We start from the raw sequence: 15,506 nt of genomic DNA on the forward strand, positions 1-15,506 counted from the left end.
TATGATCTATGCTCCCCCGACACACATTAAAATCTGCGCAAAGATTTCTGCTCAAGAAATTGAAGTGGCAGAGGGTTGCAGAGGGAAAATCACCGACTGTTTAACATGATTTCAGCCACTTCCAAGTGAAAAGCAACTTCAAGCAAACTCCCTCTTCAAAGCAGATGTATCTGATGATAGCCCATCCTCTTACTGAGACCTCACCAAGAAACGTGTGCATTCCAAGGGAGCAGCAGGGATGCAGACAAGCTGCTGGCTGCATTTCATGGGTCCGTGGAGTGATGGTCCTGCACAGAGCAATTAGAAGGACGACAGCTGATAAGCTGCTGCTTCATCACAGTTTCCTCAAGCGAAGGCAGACTGATTCTAAGGAAATAGGAAGCACTGGGAAGTGCGATTACATACCTGGCTTTCTTTACTTCAGCCTTCAGGAAGCGTGTGTTTTTAAGGATACATACCCATGAGAGAGCATGGATGTGCACATACACGTGTGGGTGTGAGTGCTTTACATTACCACACACCTATACAAATTGTATATGTGCATTTGCCTACACATATGTTCTTCATATACACCAGAAAATCCATTGGTAAGTTTCCCTTCCAGGAGAGGAGAAAAGCCCTGAAGGACAAACGGAGCTGCAGAGCAGCAGGAACACTCATTTATTTCTAGCAGCAAACATGGACTACCTGAAAGCCAAATGACAGGGCCTCTAAAGCCTATTAAGGGTTTTGGCCAAGGAAGCTTTAAAGTAAGTTTCTGTAAGCATTTGTCCAAACAGATTTGGTACCGGCAGATGGGCTGCAACAGCAGGAACAGACTTCCATCTGCCCAGAAACCAGCCTGGCTCCACATGCGTGGTACTGCAGGTACAACACTGACACGTTTCACAGGGTAGGGCCATTCCTACAGAAGCACTTCAATGGGGTTTGTCAGCTCTCTCTAGACATGTCCTATACAGAAAACTGCTCTCCATCAGTGACCAGCTTTTCCATAAAATAAAGTTCTGTAACGACCAGTTCTTGAAAGCACTTAGCACCTGTTAGCGTGATGTAAAAGATGTTTTCCCTTCATGAAATGAAGCCAAGATGAGAAACAGTCTGCTGAAAGTCATCGACATTGTCCTTGTACAGGGCTACATGGCATTTTTCCACCCCTTGAGTGACCGTCTGCCAATGTAATACAGACTTTGGGTGAGCTGCCAAAGAGGTCTGCACATTACCTATCTTAAACATTATTTGGTGAAACCAACAAGGAAAGGACAGGATAATACAGAAGATCCTCATGCTCTGATTCAGATGCATGCAGCACAAACGTGGAGATTCCTTCTGCCTCCCAGCTGCATGTGTAAGCATACAGACCACGACAACGAGGGTTATCACTTATTCTTGTAGACTGCAGATACCTTCTTTCTGCATTTTCTTCCATTCCCATGCACACAAGAAAAGTTAGGACTATGGGGGTACGTATGCTCTGCACACCTACTCCCTATCCAGCACACAAATTGTGCAGCGTGTCAAAAATATCTGGAAGAGGGCAGTCCACATGCAGCATGTTCTTTCATGCTGTCAAACAGAGACATTAGGCAAGATACGGCAGCTGATCTTTATAGGAAGGCTATTACTCCTTACCACTTCATTACAGGAGTTCCCCAAACTCAGAAGCATCTGCTTGTGCTGGTTGGTTTTTTGGTCATGGATGCCTGCTTTTTAAAGGTACCTCCACGGAAGCCAAAAGCCTCCCGAGCAGCTTATACTGTCTAGTTTAAATCCTGCAATTAGGAGGTTTTAGCTCCAGATTAATTAGTAGACAAAGCCACTTGAAGACTTGGAACGCCTATGGTTAGGAAATCACGATCTTGCTCTAAAACATGAATTGACACACCACATAGGGCTTTGTACCAGAATTACACAAGCTAACAGGAACATGATCAGGAAATGAGAGTCCCTCAGCCTGTCACTCTGCCTATTGCATTTCGGAAAAATATCCAATTATATGATTCAATATGCTGTTCACGACTTAACAGCTATTAAATTGACTATACTGCCCCTTGAACAAATTTCCAACACACGCCCAGTTTCTGATTCATCTCAAATTAAGGTGCTGTGCTTAATTTATTTAGTCCTACAGCCATGACATTCTTCAGGTCTTAACTGCCCTCAACGGTGATGTGATTATTAGTGCTTTTCTTTCAGATGGGACACGACATTGCTTCTTTCATAAGAGACTCCTCCAACCGTTACCGCTGCCCAGCTTCAAACCCTTACCAAGCAGATGGTTACAGCGCCAAAATATTCAGTGGGTTTCAGAGCACAAAAGGGATGCTCGCCACAAAGAACACGAGCTTCGGTATCAGCTGATGGAAAGTGCAATAGCTGCAGGGGTGATTTACAGGAGTCTTCACTAGATCTTCCACGCAAGGCAGGCTGCCCAAAGCCACCACCAGTCCGCAGCACCACACATCTGATTTCGTTCTGCACCCCTTCCAGCCACCTGCTGCGCTCCTCGGTGCTTTGGTACTTGGTGAGATTACAGGACAGAACAAGCCACAGAAGGTGGCACTGCCAAGGAACAGGAAAAACAAGATAGCAGCACCTCCTCCCATTACACAACGCCAAGCCCTGTCACCAAAAAGCAGAGTTCAGGAAGTGCTGCTTTGTCTGGATGATAAATTCATTCATACTAGGAGAGTTACAGGACAAAGAGCCATATTACACCCTTGGCTGCATAACAAGGACAAGCTAGCAAAAACTTTTCCTCTGCAGGCCTACAAACTGTGAGAGGAATGCAAGTGCCAGCATCATCTTCCTTCTCATTTAACAATATTCCTCTGAGCAGCAGCAGAGAGCAAGTCAGACTGGGGATCTGCACACACAATGTCCACGTGCAAAGTGCGCTCGCCGTGCTGGAATGGAAGCGAGCAGGAGGCTGTAGGAACCTCTGAACCCACGGCCCTGTGAGGGATGAACTGAAATGAGAAGAGAAGGATAATATAACATTACTGGCATTTCCTTATTGATGCAGCTAGACCACAGAGAGTTAGGCCAGTTAAAGAATGCAATAAATTCTGCTGTCTTCTAAAGCTTTGTGGTAATTCCATGTTCAGCAGCGCAAGCCCAACCCTTTCACTCACAGAGAGCCAAGAAAACACTAACCAGAGGAACTAAAATAAGCAAAAACACCACATTGAGGCAATAAAATAAAATCATTCTTCCAAAATGTAAGAGCTCAAATCTAATATAAAATGGCCTGTATACAACAAACTTCTTCCCAGCTTTCATCACTTCCATGAATGGATACAAGTTCCATAACAATCCTATTTTTTCCTTCCTGCAATGCCTACAAACTTTGTTCATAAAATACTGAATTTTAACGATGAGTTATCCAACTGGAAAAGCACTTCCAGAAGTTTTGAATATTCTGAAGTTGGGAAAAGAAGAATGATAAGAATGAAGTTAGTTAACTGATGGCTATGGTGGTATCGGATAAGAACAACTGTGCAGACTGGAGAATCCACTCCAATATACATGGGCGAAGTGGGAATGGGTGCCCCCAAGGCCACCTGAACTGGAGCTCCCTCTCCTTCTGGCGCCCGGTAAACACTGAGTTCAATATTAAGCTTCCAGCCATCCCAAATACCATGCTACACCTGAGAAATCACCAGAAGGAACAGTCAGTCCACAGCAGTAGAAAAGCCTGAAAAATCCCCTCATTAGAACATATAAAACTCAAACGCGCTAAGGAAATAAACGATGTCTTCAGCTCCAATTAGCTCCTTCACACATCCAAGCTAAATACTGCTTCTGTCATTAACTCTGGAGGGCAAGTGGAATAAACTGTAAAGCCACCATTATCAGAATTGTGATACTCACTAAAAGTCCAGAGTTCAATGGATACAAAAGAGAAATTAAAAAATTGAATGGAAAAAAAATAGCATTTTTTCCCCACATTAAACACATCAGTTGTGCGTGCTTAAATTCATTAATTAGGTTCGTTTTCTTTTTTCATTTTCTGTCTTTTGCAAGTTGTAACACTGGAAGGCATCCATTCCTGCCATTAATTGATATTTTTTGATCATCTTTTTAAACTCCAGAGAAGAAACGCAACCATCACCTGCACCAAGTTCTTGGTCTAGAAAGTAGTTACACTGCCTTCTTCTTCCAAGCCCTTTTTCTCCAACACCTACTTTTTATACCATACTGTCAGGCCTGCCTCATAAAGTCTTCCATTTAGCTCCAAGCATAAAGCGTTATGGAATTTATGCCTAGCCAAAAGACGCAGTTTAAGTTCTCCTAATATCCAGCAAGTTCCCCCCAGAGACCTAAAAACCAAAGAGAAGCTCAAGCCATAAATAGCACCACTCCATTGATCAGCACATTACAGGAGTTGGCAGAATCTCTGCTGTGCCATGCCTGTTACCATTCTTTATTAATTATCAGACTAAATGCACTAATGGGAAACAGCAATAGCCTCTCATTTTATACACGGGAAGCCATCACTTACCTACAATCACAGATACTTGAATGAGAATCTATTGCCACTTCTTCACACCCTCTCAAGATTTTTGTAACAAATAAACAAAAACTGCTCCACTTGTATAGGTTAACCTCAGACTGCATATATTGAACTGAGAAAAAGTAGAACAAGATAACCAGCGAGAAGCATCAAAAGTTCACCACTTACAGAACCCCCCACACTGATATTAACAAAAGGAGGCACGGAGAAAACCAAAGCAAACAGGAAGGGAAAGGCCAAATTTTGAGAAGGGAAATCTTACAAAAGTTGAAGAATGTAATACTTTCTCAGTCTATAAGGAGGAATAATCTGTAGGTTCCTCACTGTGCAGAGAAACACAAGACACAGTCAAGATGTCATCAGCTGGTGAAAAGAAGCAGGAGAGCAAGAAAGCGTGCTTGCACGAGCATGTACACAAACTGTTTTAGCCGAGGAAGAGACACCCAACTTAGAGGCAAGGGAGCAGTTAAGGGTATTGGAAATCATAAAAAAAAATGAATTGCTAGAGTTGCCAGGTCTTGCTAGCCAACCTAAGATACTCCGTGGATCGTTACTATCATTACTAATCAATTACGTAATAAGTCATTTCTTCCTCAAGTCCTTTGGTAGCATTTTCATGATTTGGTTTACATTACTGCCCATTTTTCATCCACTTACCTGTAGGCAGAATATTACCCTAGTCCTGCTGGTTGAAATGATTGCTTGCAACAATTCACAGCCTGCATTTTAGAAGGCAGCGATGAAAATTTTGAGTTTTGGCAGAAATGTTAACTGAAGACAGCTGGCACTAACTTTGACTTCACCTCTTATCATGCTGATCAGCAACCCCTTCCATTTTTCAGTGGTCTTCCACAATAATCGCACTTCTGTAAAACTGGCTGTAAGAGTTCACTCTGCGTGCTACATCCCAGTGTATATACACAGGCAATGAAAACCCCAGCAGCTCCAGCTGGCAGCTGGGGCCAAGAAAAAGGAAGAAGGAAACCCAAACTTTTCCCACCTGAAATTCACACGCAATTTACAGCTGCTCTGCCTTAAAGAGGCTGCTGCTCACTAACTACAGCTTTTGTCACACAGGAAAATCTCACTTCTGCACCAGAAGAAAAATTCACTGGGGACAGTTTATAGATAATATATCCCGGGGCTCCAGAACTAAATGCAATCACTCCTATTAAATGCATTTTACTTGTTGGCACAACAGCCTCTCCTCGAACCTTGTTTTTAAAATAAACTCTCTTCATAGTATATCATTGAAAAAACATCATAAGCCTCTAAATGAATGCTGTCTGCATAAAAAGTAAATGTATACAGAAATTATTGAAGTCTAGACAGGCAATGGTTTCTCTTCCACTTCTTCAAAACCACTGAAAAGGGAAGCAGAAACAGCCCATTTTGCATTATCAGCAGACTTCCCAAGTTACAGTTCACATTACGGTGACAAGTCAAATTCTGTGATCTTCAATTCTTTAATATTCTCAAAGCAAAAGCAATGGGTGGGACAGAATCAGCGAGAATTAATGCATATATCAAAGAATTGAGTTAATGTCAAGCAGAAAAAATATTTTCTGTAATACTGCAAAGTATATTCCGTAGTAGGCAAGCACCAGGGAAAATTCCACATAGCAAATTAAATTCAATTTGTTTGTTCTGTTTGGCTGTTTAATACTCAGTGCTGAAAGACAAAGAACCTGTCACTGCCTGACAGCATCACATAACTAGGAGGTTTGAGTTAAGAAATCCTCTTTTTGACTGTTATATGCTTATTTCAGCATGCAAGGCAAAAGAGCACACACAGCAAACTGCACATGTACTAGTGCCAACAGAAAATAACATCTGATGTTGAGGCAAGCAAGAACAAAAAGAATGCCTTTTATCATTACAGACTGCCCGTCAGTTCTTCATGAACATGTTTCTCATCCGTAGAAGAAATCAACCAATTTACAACCCCACACGTTGCTTTATTTGCTTGCTTGCTTAATTACTCCTGTTCTTTCAATTACTAGTCAAATTTCTTTTTCTGCTTTCAGGTCTGCACAGAATAATTGTGTAGGGCAGAAATGCCCACGTACCTGACCCAACAAAGCCTAACTGTGCAGGTGAGATTTACAACTTCAGGATTTGCACTGCTACTGTGCAAAGTGACACCTGTCTGCACATAGTGCTTGTTTTAACATTCCACTGCATTTTATTCTTCAAGAGTTACTTTTTGCATTAATGTTTAATACCTCTCCCTCAACGTAAACATCTAATGAGGTATAAAATGCCCAACTCTGTTACACTACATTTCGTAGCTCTATTTTTTTGCTATTAGGAATACAACATTTAAAAGCATACCTGCAAGTTTACTTTCTTCAGATGGTGATTATTAATTTATTTGAAGTTGGTTAAAAAAAAACAACAAAACAACAAAACAATAAAAAACACCTTAGCATCCAGTATTTTCTAACTCATATCTACCTAGAACTCAATTACCATAAAAATGACCTTTTAACACTTATTATGTAAGGGAAACCATCTTAAAAGCCATAGGTACACTTCAATACGTGCGTGTATCCACCAGCATACGCATCAGTACCATGTTCCTTAACACTTTGCGGTGACTGAACAATTCATACTTGAATAGATTTGCCAAAACTGTTTCATTATTATGTCAAGCAGTGAGAGCTTCCAGTTTCACCTTCCTCTTTAACACCACCTAATAATGCAACAGATGCTCAGTGATAGCACCGGGGTGTTCCTGTCTTTTTTCCTCCTCTCATCCTGACCAATTGCTTTCACTCTACAAAGCTGTGTGCGTGACAGCTAACTCCCTTGATTACTCAACCACCTGTCATTTCACTGCTCCTTCAGGTGTCCGTAAGGATTCCCAGACAAAAACCATGAACAACCATGCAGGAACTAACTGCAGCTTGGCAGCTCCCAGTGTTTGTACTCTTTGGATGCACTGAGGTTTGAGTGGCACAGCCAAGTCACAGAGCCACTAATGGCCTATGTCCTGTCGATTTGTCTAATCCCTTTCTGAACACATTTACACTATTAGGACACAGGGCTCTCTGGTCCAATAACACAGCTCTAATTCAGTCCTGCACAGAGCATTTTCTTGTTTGCTGTGAAGACACTAACTCACATTCTCAAATTCCACTAGAGAAAATCAAATTTCACTAGAGAAAAACATGCCAAGGGTTTTGAAGTACCTGGAATGCCCTGTGGTCACCTGGCTTTTAGTGGCCACTCAGCCACAAACGTCTGCAGCCACTGAAAATAAGATAAAATGTTTTCTCCTGGCTGTGTGCACTACCTGACAAATCAAACGATCCTCCAGCATAGAAAATATTTTCCATTCTGCTCAAGAGGACACAAGCAAGTAAAATAACAAAATGATAATGGAAACCATTTGAGGGGTTTCTTTAGCATTCTGTGACAGAACAACCAAAAAATCAGGCTTACGTTTTTCTTTTCCATACAAGATGATCGTCTTGCAACAATCACCAACAGCACACACGTTTTAACTAGACATGGAACAACTTTACAAAGCTACGCCACTAATTCGTTTCTAAGCTTCAGGCTGATTTGGCTGCTCCACACATGACAGCCTCACTGCAAAGCCACTCAATAAATGAGGCTCTGTAGCTGATGAAACACACTTTGATCACTGCCAGCGAGCAATCTTTGTCATCAGACAATCTTTAAATTCATTATTAAGGTCATTGAAGGGATTGCGATGACAGGGCACGCTGAAAAGTTGAACGGTTCAAAATTTAAGGTTCTTGTTCTTAAGCACTTGCATTTGCCAGCTAAAGAGAAGAAACCTCACTGAGGAAACAGAACTGTAAGGTTTTGCTGTTTCCTCTAACAGTTACAGTTGCAGATACTAGTAAGTGTATCACTACAGCAGACTTCCCAGGCAAATGTCTCTGTTCTGGGAGTTTGAGCAACCTCCTGGCTGAAAAGGAATAAAGTATAACGGCTCTCAGCAAGTGGCAGACCCGCAAATACTTGCAAGTTTGAAGGTGTGAAACCTCACCCCAACCTTTATCAAGGAGAAACCTCACCTGGCAGAGGCCTCCACCGCTTATATGAGACGACAGGGACATTTTGGTAAGGCGCATAACCTAGACCAGAGAGAAATAAAGATGCCCCAGCATCCCAGAAGAAGAAGGACAGAAGCATTTATTTATTTATTTATTTATTTTTAAAGCTGTGTGCACTGCCCAAAAATACTGTTTTTCTAGTGCTATTTTCACATGCTAGGCCTTCTAGGTCATGAGATATCCTCTAATTAGTTAGATGTGTTATCATCTTTTGCTGCTACTCTATCTACAGATTTCTAACGCTTATCAATATGCTGACTTGTTCTGAAGCCAAATTAATGAAAATAAATCTGTTTTTGAGCCTTGCATAAAACAAAAGAAAATGTGCTTCAGAATGACAAGCAAGAAAATATACCTCAAACATAAAACAATATTTGAAATATACTAAGATGTTTGAAAGAATTACCATAAAGAGACCCCCGCAGGAGAAAACATCATTTACTACCTGGTGAAACACACCAGGTAAGGAAGTGACAAATGCTCTGCAATGAGGCTGCTGGAGGGACAACTCCACATAACCCAAACAGGACAGTTGTCCGGCCAGTGGTGTGTACTGCAGAGACTCACTCCAAGGGACACACGTGCTGATACTCACTGACATGCCAAACGAAGAATGGAAGTAGCGTTTGCACCACTGCAAACATTTGCTTGCCTGGCACTCAGACTCCCCGTTAACTCACTGGTGGCAAATACAGCTTGGCTCAGACCTGTGAAAAGGGAGCTATTATTTCACTGACCGTAATCCTAAGCACTAGGATGGGATCTTCCACTTACTGGCTATGTGGGAAAGACACTAAAAGCGATACATCCATTCCTTCTCCATTCTGTAATTCTTGATTGAAACACTAAATTTTGCACTAAAATGGGTAGGCAGTAATTATCAATTGTTGCACTCCATAAATTGCAACAACAGAGGAGATCAAGAAACAGCAAGATCCCTTGATGCACTGCTATCGTGATGAGCAATCTCCAGCAATAAGACTGCTACAGTGTTCAACTACCCAGACATGACATGGGAAAAAAAGATCTAAATACTTCATTTTTTCATGCCTTCATAACTTCAGGCAACATGCAAGCTGAAATCTTTCATCATTTAAACCAGGCGAGACTTTGTTGGGAAGCATGAACACAGACATTTGTAACAGCTTAAGTAAGCTTCAATCTTCAATTTAGTCCCCTCTAATCCATTTAATGTTTTAAAATTCAACTACAGAAGCGGTAAGCAGAAAAACTCAAAAGCCCCATCAAGAAGGTTTCGACACGCTTAGCACCAAGGCAGTTGCTAAGTCAGAAATGTTGTAGCGAACATTTCAACAGCAACATCCTACAGGCTTTTGGGATAGCAGACATGGCTTTATGAGTCCGGTCCCTTTATCTTTCCTTGGTGACCCCACAGAAACTCTGGGACCGCCGGCGACACAGGTTACCCTTTACATGAAAAACTAAAGATCCAGTAGCCAGCCTACACACACCATTGAGATGCTGAAAAAGCTAATAATAAAGAGGGAAATAAACATCATCTGGAACATAAAATTAATCACTAGGAACCAATTCCCCTGCACAAACAAGGAGCTGAAAACGAGAGCATCTATAACCCTTGTGATAATGAGATAAGTCACATTGTGCCTGTACTTAGTAATAACTTAGAAAGCCTTTATATTCCGTTCCTTTTTTTTCCTCCTGTAAAAGCTTTGAGGGCCTGCCCTCTACCTGAGCACATCACACAAAGAAGAATCATGAAAGACTACAGAATGGACACGAACTCACAGATGCTCACATCTTGAAGCACGCCACTTGGCTATAAATATTATTTACATAATCAACTTTTCACGCCTTTTAGTGCTGATTCTGAAATAGCAACAAAGTCAACAGCATATCAAACGGTTTCTGCAGTACCCTGGCCTAACTACAGCATTACAATGAACTCGTACCTTTTGTTTTGCACAGCAAACAGCCGTGGCGTTAAGATTCTGACGTACAAGGATATCCTGGAATGTGCTGGGAAGACTGCTGTCATTGGACTTGGACAGAACATCACCTGTACCTACCTACAACTACATATATGTACACACACACACAGCTTTTGAGACACACGATAGTAAACTGGAGAGAACTTGGTGTTTCCACTGAGTTATCCAGTGTTTTGCATCAACTGTAATGAAGAGAATATTCTACCGTTAAAAAAACTGCATGATCCAACAGCTTTCCCTCCAAAAAAAGAGCAACAAAACTAAACGGTATATCCTGGAAAGGTAGTAGAGGACTTGTATTTAAGTCCTCTCACTTGGGAAAGAGCAAAGAGTTAAATAGGTTCGGAATTTTCCCTCTTAAACTCAGCATCAATTTCAAGATTACAGCGCGTGTATGCACCTGCAACAGCACAATCAAGAAAGAATAGTCACCCAGGTAGCATTTCAGCTCAAGATACTTTTTTTTTTTTTTCCTGAATGAAACAGACTTCAGAGATGCCACTTTTAAGAAACTTCCTCATATGTGTGCCTGAAACCAAGCACCTGCACCACACACAGGCAGATGTTGATACAACATGAAGACCATTTTCACATTCATTTTCAAGAACTTCAGCAAGCTCTATAGGAAGTTCACTCCCACATTTCTCCCATGGGTACAGACTAATGTTCTTGACTAAGACAATTTCGCAAGAAAAAAACACAATTCATTCAGAGCTAAGAGAATACTCCCCATCCCCAAACACGTCCTTCCCCGAACAAAGCAGAAGCGCACACAAGCCTAAAGTCTTTTTACCTGAGAGTCTACAGAAAATGTGACGGGTGTTTTCTGAGAGGCTAGCCCAAGCACTGGACAAGGGCACTAAGAAGTTTGTGATTAAATCACAATTTCAGCACTTCCCTGTCATTTTTACATCAGTTCCTTTCTCTCTGTGCTTTGCTTCCAGCTGTGAAATGGAAGGTAATGCCTCCTCCTCTTTTCCAAGTGCCCCATCTCATCTATGCTGACAATAAATTGTTTGAAACAGGAACAATTAGCTGACTTGACACCTAATTCGAAATCTGCCATTACAATATTACCTACAAATCCTTAATGACACTAAATGTCCTGCAAAAACTCTCGTAATCCCTCCAAATACCAGCAACCAAAAATCAGCAGTTTCGATATTACATCTCCTGTGGTGCTTGACATACTTCCCGCAGACATTTCTGTGGCTTGCTGGTGTGACATTATAAATTTACACATAAAAGATGAAGAACAACAAATGAAACCCTAAGAACAAAGTCTTCTCACCTCTGTTTCTTTTCCTAAGGAGTTTCATAAGCTAAGTGGAGCAGATCTCTATCCTGGCAATTGGATTTCAAATTCACCCAGCATATCATTGTCCCAAGGCAGACTACTCAATTGCCTTTTATGAAGGCATTTTAATAGATAATGATGCACAAAGAATATGCCTACTCGCTCACCAGGTATTTAACTGGCACAAAAGAGAAGCTTGGACAAAATAAAAACGGCACCAAAGAGTCGTCTTCTGCCCTTCCCATCTGTAAACACCAGCTTCCTCCTCTACACTTCAGGAGGAGGTGGGGCTGGGAAACACTGCTTTCAGAAGTTCCACCCTTCTTTACAGATGCACAGATTTCATTAATACTTAACTGGCGACATACAACATTAACTTACTCTGGTATTCATTGCTTTCCATCTGAGCTTGTCCCACGGAAAGTGACAGCTTAGGGCAACTGCTCACAGATATTTCCTGCACCATGACACACCACTGCAGGACTTGAGTCTCTTTGTTTCACTGACCAGCTCATTTTAAAACAGCGAAATTCCAGCCAGTGTTTGTGTAAGCAGGGAAAGGTGACTGACAGCATCAGGCAGCTAACCAACACTTTCTCACACATCTAAAATGTGGCAACCAGACCAATGGCTCACTTGTTAGCAAAGTGCTGGGGAAATCACCTCCAATTTTACCACTATCATCAACACTGCGAAGTCCTAGGCTTGGTGCATGGGTAAACAGGAAAGCTCTTCAAAATAAAATCCATTTCCCTTACATGCCACTCTTGTTCGAGTGACCAAATCTTGACAGGTGCTCTGGAACAAGCACTGGGGAGACTCTTCAGACCAAGGTCTCTGCGACTGCAGAGATCTCAAGCAAGAGGGTGACTATCTCTTATCTCAACCAGATCCCCAGGCCATGCAGTTGGCTACTTTAACGTGTAAATATTTGAGGACATTTAATGCACAGCAGTATTCAAAGGCTTGGGTGATAAAGAAGAGCTTTGTCCAAGCGACTGGAGCTCCAACAATAGATTCCGCTGAAGAATCTGCCCAGTCCCATTCTATCTGCCTAATTACTTACCTTTCTTGCAGGAACTGCATGTTATTAGGGTTTGCTGATTAAGATTTGAAGGCACTTTGAAGATTTATTGTGCTACACAACTGCTAATTATTATTTCTCAGACCCATACTGGGTTGGAAGGAAAACAGCTATGTGCCAATGTATTTCAGATCTGTCTCCTGTTCTACTTGTTCAAGTTAAAATACTTGCTTTGCTGTGCTTTTAAGTGAGTCAACTGATAAAACACTGTGTGTTTCAACTTGCAGTCCTTCGGTGCGATACTTAACCTGTATTTCCAAGAAGCATATGGCTGAGAAATCCCCCTCTAAAGGAAAAACAGCAAAACAAGGCAGACAAACACACCACCTTCCCTCCCACTGAATGGGCAAATGCAATACCCATGCCCTGACAACTCCCCCAGGGGAAGGAATCTCCTCCCTCACCTAGGCTTCTGCACGGGGGGGGATGCAAAATAGCAACACTATGCACAAGTTATCACAGCTGTAGATGTCCTGTTGCAGTGTTTAAGAATTCATCTGTATCGTGGCACGTTTGTACTTCCAGGGGTCTGTGAAGCTGTGAACAAACTACTAAATCCCACCTTCTCCACACAGCCTGCCTCCCTGCTGAAAACACATGCTGTGCACTCAATCCTCCTTTCACACTCAGCCCATCCTCGTCCCCTGGATGCTTCCCAGTGCCACACACTCCTCCATCCACTTGAGTGTCCTCAAGCTTGTGGCTCTCAGCCTCCAGCTCTTCTCAACAACTGTGTCAGCATATGAGACTTTTTTAATTAAGCTGTTCTAACAGCACTCTGTGATACAGCCTGTCTCCTCTTCCATCTGGTAACTTTTTAACCCCAATCCTCCAACGTGATTTGTATATTCAAAAGCATACCTTCCACTAAAAAATCTACAGATCACCCTAAAGCGGCTGAAATATAAACACAGACCCTTCGGTGCCTTACACACGTCAGGCTCAACTAGGCCACGCAAAGGCACATTTAAAGAAATACAAAGATATTAATGTACAAATACTTTCCCTGTGGAATTTATAATGCACCCTATGTATTCAGAGCAACAGTAAAAACAGAAAAGTATCAGTACAAAACCCCTTACATACACAAGGTTTGTTTTTTATCAGGCAACAGTGAGAGAAACATCTCATTACAGGGGGAATTCATGTACTTTCCTAGTCATCAGAGAAGACTGATGGGTTAAATAATGAGTAACGAAACCCTACAGTCTAACTTCAGTGTATAATTTCTCTCTCGTTGTCATTCTTTTCTTCCTTTAAAATAATGCTCACATATAAAGGCTGTTTATGGAGAGACACGCTTGCTGGCAGGAAAAGAGGCACTCCAGCTGCCATACAAATGCCCAGTGTGAAAGCTGAACAGATAGGCATGTTTGATAGCGCTAGGAGTGGTAGCAAAATCTGTTGTAACCGCGCTACCAAACAAAAGATTCTAAGACCAGATTTACTCTTTCCTCATCGGTACTTCTTGCACAAGAACCCCAAATGCTCACGTTGTTTTCCTACTTGTGTCTCTGTACTGGCTGATCCCAACTCTTGCCGAAACCTCTTTAAAATGTGTCTCAAGACATCCAGAGACGGACTGGCAGTGCCAGAAGAGGCCCAATGCTCAGGCTGACCACAGTCAGCGAGCCTTCTCCACAACCCTCACTCCACCAGCCTGCGCCCAAAGGAACGAGCTGGAACCAAGACGCGTTAAGGACTTACACGTTCAGTGCTGGCCTTCCCACCTGATGATCAGACCCCAAGGAAAGCTGTGGGCTCGGACCCAGGCCCACCAAACGTGCTCCTTTCCCTCTGAAGAGGCTTCATGCACCCGTGCGGGCTCCAGCCCCTGCTAGCTCCTTCCACGAGGGCTTCCAGCCTCCCTCCTCCTCATCCCGCGCCTCACTGAGGCGCCCAGACACGGATTCCCACAACCACCTTCACAGTTTCCCCGTCCCACACTCGCTTCACATCCCACCTCCAGAACCAAACCGGTTCCCAAACGTTTCCCCACCACGCGGGAGGGGTACGGGGGAGCAGCTCCCGGCGGCTCGCTATGAAGTCACCGCCTTTGTTGTTCCAAACGTGCAATTTGAGGAGCATGACACCATCTCCAGCAGGCGAAGAGATTACCCTGCGGTTTGCGGAGGTGGCCGCCGATTGCCGGGCGATAAGGAGCCAGCGAAACCTCCGCCGACCGGCAGGTTCAGCCCCGCTCCTGCCCCTCCACAAGCGCTGGGGGAGCCGCAAGCGACCCCTTGCCTTGCAGCGGGGCTGCCCCCCCTTCCCGGCCCCTTTTCTCCTCCCGGGGCCCTCAAAGCGAGTGGGGCTGGGACTCGGAGCCCGCCGAGCTTTGTGCAGCCTTCCTCCTCCTCCTCCTCCTCGCGGGGGCCGCGCACTTACCGGCCGCCTTCAGGGCGTCGGAGGCGAGGAGCCCTCAGCAGCGCTGGCGGAGCCGTGCGGCCGGCGGCGGCGGGGAGGCAGCGGGGGGAGGCCGGCAGGGCGCAGCAGCAGCAGCAGCATCTCCTCCCGCGGCGCCCCGCTCCCTCACGGCGCTGAGGGGCGG

At 43.4% G+C, this 15,506-nt stretch overlaps 1 protein-coding gene across 5 annotated transcripts in view; it reads right to left on the minus strand.

Annotated features, from left to right (window-relative positions):
- Positions 1-15,506, minus strand: part of PTPN13 (protein tyrosine phosphatase non-receptor type 13) — a 109,661-nt gene that overhangs the window by 93,769 nt on the left and 386 nt on the right. The window contains exon 1 of one of the 5 annotated variants that reach the window (XM_084518040.1): positions 15,344-15,470. The exons of the other annotated variants lie outside the window; for them this stretch is intronic. The gene's annotated coding sequence lies outside the window, so the exon portion shown is untranslated. Of the gene's footprint in view, positions 1-15,343; positions 15,471-15,506 lie in introns of those variants that run through there. 5 annotated transcript variants of the gene reach the window in all.

This window comes from Aythya ferina (assembly GCF_964211825.1).
Source record: "Aythya ferina genome assembly, chromosome: 4".
NCBI classification, from domain to species: Eukaryota; Metazoa; Chordata; class Aves; order Anseriformes; family Anatidae; genus Aythya; species Aythya ferina.